Below are 12406 nucleotides of genomic sequence, written 5' to 3'. Positions count from 1 at the left end.
TGTTGTATATACTTAACAGCGTTTATGAAGACAAACTAAAACTGTGACAGTGGCTAAGCATAGGCTTTTGAGTCAGACGGCCACAGGTTCAAATCCTAGCTCTGTCTTTTATTGATTGTATGTCCTTGAGTGAGTTACTTGGTTTTGCTTAGTCTCGGTATCTCATCTTTCCTTTAGTTTTCTTATCCTGGAAATGGGAATAATATGTTAGTTTCCCCCTTATCTGCGGATGATATGTTCCAAGACCCCAGTGGATGCCCGAAACCCCACGGATGGTACCGAGCCCTATATATACTATGTTTTTTCTTATGCCTACATACCTGTGGTTAATTTACAAATTAAACACAGTAAGATTAACAGCAATAACTAATTATAAAGCAGAACAGTTATAACAACATGCCAGCATTACTACCTTTGAGGTTTTTGGCCATGATTAAGTTAAACAAGAGTTATTTGAATGTAAGCACTGTGATACCGCTACAGTCTATCCGATAACCTAGAGAGCTACTAAGTGACTTGCACAGAAACTGGAATGAAAAAAATAAAAGAGAGCTACAAAATGACTAATGGTGGGTAGTGAGTGTACACTGCATGGACATGCTGGACAAAGGGATGATTTACATCCCAGTCTAGACAGAGTGTGACAGTGTTAGATTTTATCACGCTACTGAGAATTACATGCAATTTAAAACCTAGGAGTTGTTTGTTTATTTCTGGAGTTTTTCATTTAATGTTTTCAGACTGCAGTTGACTACAGAGAACTAACTGAAACTGTAGATGAAGGATTACTGAAATAGTATCCATTAAGGATGATAATACCTATCCATAGGGTTGTTGTGAGGATTAAGTTAGAATGACATAAAGCCCTTAGCCAAGCGCCTGGTATATAATAATTGGTTGAAAATGTTACCTATTGTCTTTATTATTATTATCATAAGGATCATGATGATACCTATTACGGATGATGGTGGTAGTATTCACTTCATATAGTTGGGAGAATTAAATTACTACAAAGCGTTTAGAGTAGCACCTGGCACATAGTAAGTGCTCAAAATGGTACTTATTATTAGTGTGTTATTATTTCTATTGTTAAATGCTTATGCCCTGTTCCCCTCTTTCCCCACCCCAAAATAATGAGTGTGAAACACCTAGGACAGTAGCAGGTGCACCATAGGCTTTTGTTTATGTTCTTACACAGGATCCTGTAAGCTTGTTTAGGGCAAAGGTAGTCTTAAAGTCATGAAATGTTTGTCTCAATGCAGCAAAGTGTGCACCCGATTTGAATATCTCTAGTAGGAAACTGACATGGCAGGTTGGGAATTTTGGCATTACAGTAACTGTTATATTTGAAACTACTTGGAGGTGACCTTTGGTATTTTTTCCTTTGTTTCATTGTTTAGTTTACCTGCGTTGGTAAACTATATAAATGGGATCATGGTCTGTGCTTTCTTCTGTCAGTTTTTTTTTTTTTTTTGAGATTTACCTGTGTTGTGGTATATAGCTATATCATCAGTTTTAATTACCAAAATACTGTTCTCTGGTATAATATAGATTATTTATACATTTTTACTGTTGATGAACATTTGGATTGTTTTTAGTGTGGAGCTGTGCACATTTTTGAAGGTGTTTTCTTCAAGAGTTTCTCTAAGATATATACTTTGGATTAGAATAGCTGGATTATGAGCAGTGTTCATCTTCCACTTTTTTAGGTAATGCCAAATTAACTTTAGAGAGTTTGCACTAGTTTATACTCCCACCTTCAGAATATAAAATTCCCAGGCTGGATGCAGTGGCTCATACCTGTAATCCCAGCGGTCTGGGAGCCCAATGTGGGTGGATTTTCTGAGGTCAGGAGTTTGAGACCAGTCTGGCCAACATGGCGAAACCCTGTCTCACTAAAAGTGTGAAAATTAGCTGGGTGTGGTGACACACGCCTGTAATCCCAGCTACTTGGAGGGTGAGGCAGGAGAATTGCTTGAACCTGTTGGATGGAGGTTGCAGTGAGTCGAGATTGCATCACTGTACTCCATCCTGGGTGACAGAGCAAGATTCCATCTCAAAAAAAAAAAAAAAAAAAAAAAAATTTCCAATGGTCCTTATCCTCACCAGCCTGGCTTTTTTTTTCTTCTTTTTTTTTCCAGTTGAGTAAGAACAAAATGGTACCTTATTATGATTTAATTTATACTTCTCTAACAATGAGTTTGGGCATCTTATGTTTTCATTGGCCATTTGTGTTTCTCTTCTGTGAAATGCCTGTTTATGACCTTTGCCCATTTTTTAATTATAGTGTTTGTCTGATCTATATGTTGCAAATTGCTTCTCTCAATAGTTATCTTTTAACTTCCGTTTTGATATCTTTTTTGCCAATGCTATCACTTTAATAGAATTAAAAAAATTCTTATGATGAATGTAAGTTTTAAACTTGTATTTATCAAGTTTTTCCTTACTCTAAGGTCATAAAAATGGTTGCCCATTTTTTTTTTTTCTAAAACTTAAAACAAATTTGTCAAGTCGCACCATGCCTTCGCTGCCAGCTCTGGCTGTGTCGTGGCATAGCGTCGCGCGCTACTGCTCCCGGCTTCTGCCCGCAGGCGCCTGGCAGCCCAGCGCCATCTTCTCTGAGCGCCATGGCGGCAGCCTGCGGGCCGGGAACAGCCGGGCATTGCTTGCTCCTCGGCTTGCATTTGTTTCTGCTGACCGCAGGCCCTGCTCTGGGCTGGAACGACCCTGAATGTTGCTGTGGGATGTAAAAGCTCTTACCCTTCACTGTGACCGCTATACCACCTCCTGCAGGCTGGATCCCATCCCACAGTTGAAATGTGTTGGAGGCACAGCTGGTTGTGATTCTTACACCCCAAAAGTCATACAGTGTCAGAACAAAGGCTGGGATGGGTATGATGTACAGTGGGAATGTAAGACCGACTTAGATATTGTGTTCAAATTTGGAAAAACTGTGGTGAGCTGTGAAGGCTATGAGTCCTCTGAAGACCAGTATGTACTAATGGCTTGGAGTATGTTCCTGTGGCTTGGAGTATAATTTAGATTATACGGAACTTGGCCTGAAGAAACTGAAGGAGTCTGGAAAGCAGCATGGCTTTGCCTCTTTCTCTGATTATTATCATAAGTGGTACTTGGCAGATTCCTGTAACATGAGTGGATTGATTACCATTGTGGTGCTCCTTGGGATCGCCTTTGTAGTCTATAAGCTGTTCCTGAGTGATGGGCAGTATTCTCCTCCACCATATTCTGATTATCCAACATTTTCCCCCCGTTACCAGAGATTCGCCAACCCATCAGGACCTCCTCCCCCAGGCTTTAAGTCTGAGTTCACAGGACCACAGAATACTGGCTGTGGTGCAACTTCTGGTTTTGGCAGTGCTTTTGCAGGACAACAAGGATATGAAAATTCAGGACTGGGGTTCTGGACTGGCTTGGGAACTGGTGGATTACTGGGATATTTGTTTGGCAGCAATAGAGCGGCAACACCCTTCTCAGACTCATGGTACTACCCGTCCTATCCTCCCTCCTACTCTGGCACATGGAATAGTTGGGCTTACTCACCCCTTCGTGGAGGCTCGGGCAGCTATTCGGCATGTTCAGACTCAGACACGAAAACTAGAACTGCATCAGGATATGGTGGTACCAGGAGACGATAAAGTAGAAAGTTGGAGTCAAACACTGGATGCTGAAATTTTGGATTTTTTCATCACTTTCTCTTTAGAAAAAGTGCTATCTGTTAAGAATTGGGAAAAGGGAATATTCAAAAATTCTGTAGTGTTTTGTCCTGTATGGCTTTTCGTATTCTAATATTTGTGGCTGAAATTTACCATGTGACAAAATACTTACGTGTTGTATGTCAGTGTAACATGCAGATGTATATTGCAGTTTTTGAAAGTGATCATTACTGTGGAATGCTAAAAATACATTAATTTCTAAAACCTGTGATGCCCTAGGAAGCATTAAGAATGAAGGAATTGTACTAATAGAAACTAAGTACAGAAAATTTCAGTCTTAGGTAGTTGTAGCTGATGAGTTATTACCTCATAGAGACTATAATATTCTATTTGGTATTATATTATTTGGTGTTTGCTGTTATTCAAACATTTAAATTGAGCTTTGGACGAATTATACTAATTTGTGAGTTCTGATCACTTTTGAGCTCTGAAGCTTTGAATCATTCTTGAGACGGTCTCACTCTGTTGGCCAGGCTGGAGTGCAGTGGTGCAATCATGCCTCATTGAAGCCTCAACCTCCTGGGTTTAAGTGATTCTCCTGCCTCAGCCTCCTGAGTAGCTGGGATTACAGTTGCATATCACCACATCTAGCTAATTTTTTTGATTTATAGTGGAGATAGGGATGTTGCCCAGGCTGGTTTCAGACTCCTGGGCTCAGCCTCCCAAAGTGCTAGGATTACAGGTGTGAGCCACTGCACCTGGCTGAAGTTTCTAAAATATAGTTCCTTGAGTACAGTTCCACTCAATCTGAAGAAATGTGATATTAAAGATACAAGTTGCCAGCTGGGTGCAGTGGCACTTCGGGAGGCAGAGGCGGGTGGATCACTTGAGGCTAGGAGGTTGAGACCAGCCTGACCAACAAGGTGAAACCCCGGAAAATGTTAGGAGTTCCTTGATTGGTCTCAAGGTCTGGGAATAATTGCTTATGGTTCTTAGTTCTGTTCTGGCTCTTGATTCCACCTCTGAGTTATTCTTCCTTTTTCATGAAAGATGGCATGTGTTAGCAGCTGTGTAGTGTTTTATCAGGCTGCTTCCTGCCAGTAGAATTTTGAGAGTCTAGTGGCCTCTTTTCATTTTGTACTATTGGTGGGTTTTTTTGGTCCAACCTGTCAGTGTTGCTGCTGATATAATTTTCTCAAAAACTTTGTAAGTCTTTTGTGAAATTCACTGGCGTTCATTCCATTGGGTAATAGTCACACCCACAAATCTAAGATTCAGTCTTCTTTACTTTGTGCTCTTTCTCAAATGGCTGAGGGACAATGTTCTTAAGCTCCCTAGAGGCCTTGTTAAATCGAGAGTAACTGTGAGGCACACCCTTAATTTCATTAAAGAGCCTTTGTACGACAGAATTATTGGGAACCATTTTACAAGTACCCCACCACAGAGTTTGTATTTTGGCAAATTGAAGTAGTCATGTAACTTTCTTTAATCATAAGCTACAAATGTAATAAGCTACATTAATAGATATTCTAACGTTTATTTAACTTTGCATTTCTGGAAAAAAAACCCAACTTGGTCATGATTTATCATCTGATCATTGTTTTTGGATTTGGTATGCTAATTTTTGGTTTAGAGTTTTTATATCTGTTTCATGAGTGACACTGACCTATAATTTTCCTTTTTCTTACACTCTATGTCTAGTTTTGTTATATAGTTGTGCTTCCCTTACAAATTACTTTTGATTATCTTTTCCCTCAAGTTTGGATCACGTTTTCCTGATGCTCTACATTTGATGGATTTTGGAGTTATATTTTGTGTCTCCAAGGCCTGTTAAAATCCTTGGGAGAATGCTGATTTTGTTTTTGTTTTGGTAGGCAGTCAAGCTGGTTAGGTTCTAAACCACAAGTTTTCTCACCTTCTGTGAATAGTATTTCCAGTATTATTAGTTCAAAGACTGCTATGCTGCTTTGGGTCTTTCCTATCCACAGACCATTTATGAGTTAGTTTGGCGCTGTAGTGACAGTTTGTATTTTAATTTATTCTCAGAGCCTTTGCTGTACTTCCCTGAATCTCTCTCATGTGTGAGCTAGCTGGTTCATGTGCAAAATTACAGGAAACCCTTTCTCTGGCTCTTACTTTTCCTGGATTTCCCATATACTCTCAGGCTCCCAGAGGCTCCTCTCATTGTTAATTCTAGCCAGAGTTTGGATTTCTTTCAGAGTTTTAGCTGCCTGCAATCTGTTTCTGTATGGCTAGTACTACTCTTAGGGCGAAGAGCTCAGAGGAAGTGTTAAAAATAATGAGAATGATTCTTACACTCCTGATACCACTGTGGTCTTTCTCAATGATTTTTGCCTGAAGTGAGGGGTTTTGTCCAGAGTTTTTGCTGCTTACATTTTTGCATAGTATGGACTTAGGATTCTAATTTTATTCTAAGGATCTTTATATTTCTCAGGGTTTTTTTTTTTTTTCTTTAAGTCTTAGGTTCTTAGAAGGTTACTTTTGGTCTATTTAATTCTGGGTTGGCAATAATTTTCTCTTAGTGTTTTGAAGATATTATTCCACCATGCACTAGTTGCAGATTGCTGTTGAACAATCTGCTGTAATTGTCAGGCCTTTGTTATATGTCATTTCTCTGACCATCTTAAGCTCTTTATCTGTTGTGTTTTTTGTTTTTACTACTTTATTTTGTGAATAGGTGTGGATTTCTTTTTTTGTTTAGCTTGGTAAATGCTCTTCTTGCAAATATGGAAGGTTTTTAAATTATAGTTTTAGTTTCTTTAGACAGTTAGGTCTATTTAAATTATTTCTTCTTAAATGAGCTTTGGTAGTTTGTGTCTTTCAAGTAATTTGTCCATTTCCTCTAAGTTGTTCAATTTACAGGCATAAAGTTGTTCATAATCCTTACTATGATTTTCAATCCATAGAATCTGTAGTAATCTGTGGAACCTTGCATGTCTGAAATCAGTAATTTTTACTTGGAATATGTTGAGTTCCTTGGATCAGTGAGTTTTATAGTTTATATACAATTTGGAAAAAAAATACGTTTTTTCCAAAAATTTTTTCTCCTTCTTTCTCCTTTCCTTCAGGACTCCAATTACACATATGTAAGACTGTTTGAAATGTTTCCACAGTTCACTGATATTTTTCAATTTTATTTTCAAAAATAGACTTTGTTTTTCATAGCAGTTCTAGATTCATGGCAAAATTGAACAGAAAGTGTAGAGAGTTCCCATATATGACTTACCCACACACATGCACAGCCTACCCCAGTATCAGTATCCTACTGATATATTTGTTAAAATTGATGAATTTATATTGACACATTATAACCCAAATTCCATAGTTTACATTAGGGTTCATTCTGGCATTGTACATTCTATGGGTTTTGACAAATGTACAGAGGCCATATATCTACCATTTTAGTACCATACAGAATATTTCCACTGTCCTAAATATTTCCACTGTATTTCTCGTATTTATCCTTCCCTTTTCCAACCCCTGGCAACCTCTGATCTTTCGCTCTAGCTATAGTTTAGCCTTTTCCAGAATATAGAGTTGGAATCGTACAGTGTGTAACCTTTTTAGATTGGGCTTTTTTGCTTAGTAATATGCACTTTGCTCCATGTTTTGGTAGTTTATTTTAGTGCTGATGTCAATACAGGTTAAGTATCTCATCCAAAATGCTTGGGCCAGAAGTGTTTCAAATTTTGGATTTTGAAATATTTGCCTATACATGATTAGATAGTTTGGGAATGGGATTCAAGTTTAAACATGAAATTAACTTATGCTTCATATTACACCTTATGCACACAGCCTCAGGTGATTTTATACGATATTTTGAATAATTTTGTTAATGAAACAAAGTCTGTGTTAAGTACTTATGTGTGGAATTTTCCGCTTGTAGACTCATGTGAAAGTCATAAAAGTTTGTATTTTGGAGCGTTTCAGATTTTTGGATTAGGGATGCTCAACGTGTACTTGAATGACTGTACTCCATAAACTGTGGAGTAACTGTTTTAATGCATTTGAGAATTCTAACATCTGTGTCATTTGAAATTGATTAGTTTTCTCATTATGAGTTATAGTTCCCTGTTTATATGCATGCCTGGTAATATTTGTTGGGATGTCAGGTGTTATAAATTGTACTTTTTTGGTTGCTGGATACTTTTTGTTTGTTTTTTGTTTTTGTTTTTGTTTGCTGGATATTTTTGCAGTTCTACAAATATTCTTGAGCTTTTTTCTGGGATGCAATTAATTTACTTGACCAGTTTGATCTTTGGGAATTTTGCCTTTATGATTTGTTAGGTGAGTCTGAAGAAATACTTAGTCTACGCCTGATTATTCCCCATTACTGAGTCAAGACCTGGCTGAGTACTCTACCAATATCCAATAAATTATGAGTTTATTCACTCTGGGTGGGAAGAGCAAGCACTATTCCTTGTTCTGTGTGAGTTCTGGGCACAGTTCCCTGTAAATTCATTCTTTCCGCTTAGCACATCTCTAGAATTCTCTCTCCTCTTTGATATATAGCTATATAGCTATATATATAGCATATAGCTCTCTCCTCTTTGATTCTCTGTCCTGAAAACTCCAGCTAGGACTTTCAGCTCCATTTCTCAACTTAGAATCTGCTGTGCCTGGCCTGGGTTTCCCTTCCTGTACCACAGCCTGGAGATTTTCTCAAGACAATAAGCTGGGGCAGTCATGGGGATCACTTTGTTTCTCATTTCTCAGGGAAACACTGTTCTTCATTGCCCCTAATATCCAGTGTCTTGAAAATTGTTATGCAATGTATATTGTCCTTTTTTTTTTTTTTTTTTTTGGTGCTTTCAGGTTGGAGTATCCCACCGGATTATTTTGAAGCCTTTCATTTATAGCTATTTCAATATGGTCTTTTGAAAGATGAGCACTCTTTACTTTTTTCTGACCTTTTATATTGTCTGAACTCGTCACCTGTGGGCAGCACTGTGTGGCTGTGTTTATGAAACATTTAAAGCTTATGCCCTAGTTTTCTTTATTTCCCAGTATATCAGTTTTGTTCAGTAACAATCATTTGATAGATTAGTGTCCACCTTTAAATTTTTGTAAAAATTTTGGGCAGCTAATGCTGCCCAAAATTTAAAAATATCTCCTATTTCTTTATGTTATCCAGGATTCAGAGCCATAGAAAAGTACCTAGATTCTTTAGGAAAGTTTGTGTGCTTGACATTCTGTTTATCATTTCCATATATTTAAAAAATATATTTAATGCATCTATTTTTCCATAAAATATATGTTGTCATATTGGTTTCAAATCTTGGCTTTAACACTTACTGACTGTGGGGCCTTGAATCAGATACTTGGCCTTCATATGCATCATTTTCTTCACGTGTAAAATGGCGCTAATAATGGCATTTACTTCATAGGGTTGTTAATAAGGTTTAAATGCATTAATAATATGTAAAAAGCTTAGGACAGTATCTATTATAGCACTTAAGTGCTATAAATATGTTATCTATTATTATTTTTACTATTACTACCACCACTGCATATATTACTGCTAGTGTCCATGCCAGGAGAACCTTATCTGTTCCCTAGATGGCATATGGATATGTATATAGAAAGATGAGGTTCCCTATCGTCAAAACTGAAAGAGCTAGAGGAGCAAGATCAAAAAAACTCAAAAGCTAGCGGAAGATAAGAAATAACTAAGATCAGAACAGAACTGAAGGAGATAGAGACACAAGAAACCCTTCAAAAAAAATCAATAAATCCGGGGCGGGGGGAAAATGAAAGATGAGGTGACTGTGTGGTCTTGTGCTGCTCTCTCTGAGTCCTCCTTGGTCTCTGGAGTGATAGTATTCCTGTCCACCTGGTCACTGTGTCCTGTTGGTAAGTGCTGCTGCATGCTCTTTCTGAGTCTTCCTTGGCCTGTGGAGTGATAGTACTCCTGGTCACTGTGTCCTGCTGATAAGTGCTGTTTCAGTCTGTGGTCAGTGGATTGCCCAGTGGTGCTCCCTGCTTTACTGGCTCCATGTTGATTCATCCTGACTCCGAGGTTTGGCTGTCATTTTCTTGAAGCTCTGGACCTGGACAGTAAGACCTGTAGCCCTCAGTTACTGAAGCTCTTTGCCTCCCCTGGGGCAAAACCCTGTACTTCAGTAATTTTGCTGGCAGAATCCCGAACCCCCTTCCTCTTGTTCCATTGGACATAAAGAAAATTGAGGATGCCTTTTATGCCTTGTGGGAGTCAGAGAACTCTGGATAACTAAATCGATGTCGTCCCTCCTCCTAACCCTTCTATGTTGATGATTCAGCCACCACCTTTTCATTAAAGGGCATCCTATATAGCAGTGTCCTCCCCGAACCCCAAATGGGAAATGGACCAAACATGCCTGGTTTTTAGCTTTTTCTTCAATCTGCATGTCTTTTCCCTTTTGGAACTCTATCCTGGAGAGAGGAGATGAGGACAGACTTGTGTCACTGCTGGTTCCTTCCCACTGTTCTCTGCTCATGTCTTGAATACACCAGAAGCCTAGGCTGGGTAGACTTTTCTTTTCCTCTGCCACTTTTCTTTGGGCATAATGGTGGGTGTGATACTGGGAACGAGTAATCTGCTTGCTGATAAGGAAACGTGTTGGGAGATATTTTTAAAAATATCCTTGGCTGGGTGTGGTGGCTCATGCCTGTAATCCTAGCACTTTGGGAGGCTGAGGCGGGTGATCACCTGAGGTCAGGAGTTTGATACTAGCCTGGCCAACGTGGTGAAACCCTGCCTTTACTAAAAATACAAAAAAAGTAGCCAGGTATGGTGGTGCGCACCTATAGTCACAGCTACTGAAGAAGCTGAGGCATGAGAATCACTTAAACCTGGACAGCGGAGGTTGTTGTGAGCCCAGATTACTCCACGGCACTCCAATCTGGGTGACAGAGTGAGTCTCTGTCTCAATTAAAAATAAATTAATTAAATAAAATATTATCCGTGTTAAATAGGTTAAAGGAAAAAAGAATTTTTAGGGTAAATGTGGGGGTGCCAGTTTGGTTCGGAACTAGGGAAGGTTTCTCTGAGGACATAGCATCTGCACAATTTCAAGGCTGTTTTGTAGTATTGACAAAATTTAATACTAGGATTAAGATTGCTTGTGCACAGAGACAAAAGACGGCTGTCATGCTCTTTTCTCCGCATACTGCAGTTAGTACATTCTGTTTTGCTGAAGTGGTGACTCTTTCCTGTCCTAATTGCTCAGTTTCTTGTACTAGTCTCTGTAACAAGACGTTTATACTGCTTATCAGTATAGAGTCCTGGTATGTACAGGCTGACAAAAACCCGAGGCAATATTTCTTCAAGCAGGCTACCAGTTTCAGAACCATCTGGAACACTTTTTAAATTGCACCTCTGGAACCCACTCCACTGTCATAATTACTGACAGTTTCATTTGGAATCTGATACTGTTGAATTTATCATATTATTTGAGGACAAGTACCTTGTCATTGATATCTTTTTAGCCACACAGCATTGTAAATTCTAAGTAAATGTTTGATAAATTGATTTATTAGGAAGCTAGGAGAGAGGGATTCCAAGTGGTTTAAAAAGTTTTGCTATTTGGGGGTGACATCAGCAAAACTGCCATAGTAAAGAAGTGTAAAATTTTACCCTACCATAAGAGCAACAGAAGAACTGGCAAAACCTGTCAGAATCAACTTTTTAAGAACTCTGGAAATTAGCCGAAGACTTGAAAAAAATGTGAGGAGTGCTTATTCACAAAAAATGGCTGAAACTCATAAGAACAGTGAATGTACCCAAGCCCCATTCCCTGTTCCATGTGTCAGCTGGGGCTGAAATAACAGCCTGTGTTCCCGTACTGGAGGGAGCAGAACAGACCTCGTTGTAATTAGTTTTGCCTTGTATGGTGGATCCCTGAAGAATGACTAAAAAACCTTGTCTTTTTTCTCCTGACTCAAAGCTTGCCTAGTTCTGAGAGCAGGGAGGACAGTAGTTATCAAAAAACATTTATAGACAGATCATTTAGTAATTGCCTCCTGAGTCAATAGATAACATTTGGGGCAAACAGTAGACTAAAGAGCCTGGGAGGAAAGATTGGGAATGAGATGTCTGTGAAGGTGTCAAAGCTTCACATATTCCCGGGAATGTAGAAGGCCATGTGCTTGGCAAGGACCGTATGCATGCCCAAGGAAGACTTCTACCTCTGGCTGATCTTGAGGCTCTGTGAAGCCTAAGGCACAGTTAGAAGCTACCTGGCTAAGTAGTGAAGGTGTATCCCAAACCCACCCAGAGCCCTTCTGCAAAGGCTGGGAGATTGTTTGGTTCCAAGCATTTAAGGCAGTCTGTCTAGTTGTTAGCTGACCGTTAACTAACAGAACAGAGACTCCAGTGACTGCACATAACAAAGAATACAGATTTTACAGAATTAGTTTTGATAAGTCTTGAAACAACTACAACAATAAGGAGCAATAACAAATTCTGGAGAGGGGAGAGAATCTGATTCCCAGAGTTGCCACATTATAAGATTTTAAAATGTCTAGTGTTTAATAAAAAAGTGTAAGATATGGAACAGAGCCAGAGAAAAGCCATGAATAGATATTGTCCCTCAGGAAGCTCAGACGTTGGAATTTCTAGACAAACACTTTATATTAGCTATTTAAAGTAATTCTTCAAGAGCTAAAGGAAACCATATCTTGAAAACAAAAAACAAAAACTAACAGAAAGTTTGAGAACAATGTCTCACCAG

At 38.8% G+C, this 12406-nt stretch overlaps 1 protein-coding gene and 1 pseudogene across 2 annotated transcripts in view; both read left to right on the top strand.

The window, feature by feature from the left end:
- The window catches only part of TPST1 (tyrosylprotein sulfotransferase 1), a 108792-nt gene that overhangs the window by 37438 nt on the left and 58948 nt on the right, over window positions 1–12406 (top strand). The gene's annotated exons all lie outside the window — the stretch shown is intronic.
- Window positions 2623–3990, top strand: LOC105714947 (store-operated calcium entry-associated regulatory factor-like; annotated as a pseudogene).

The sequence above is a fragment of the Aotus nancymaae genome, unplaced genomic scaffold (assembly GCF_030222135.1).
Source record: "Aotus nancymaae isolate 86718 unplaced genomic scaffold, 86718_ANA_hifiasm-v0.15.2.pri h1tg000012l, whole genome shotgun sequence".
Taxonomy (NCBI): domain Eukaryota; kingdom Metazoa; phylum Chordata; class Mammalia; order Primates; family Aotidae; genus Aotus; species Aotus nancymaae.
This window is presented reverse-complemented; position numbering and strand designations above follow the sequence as displayed.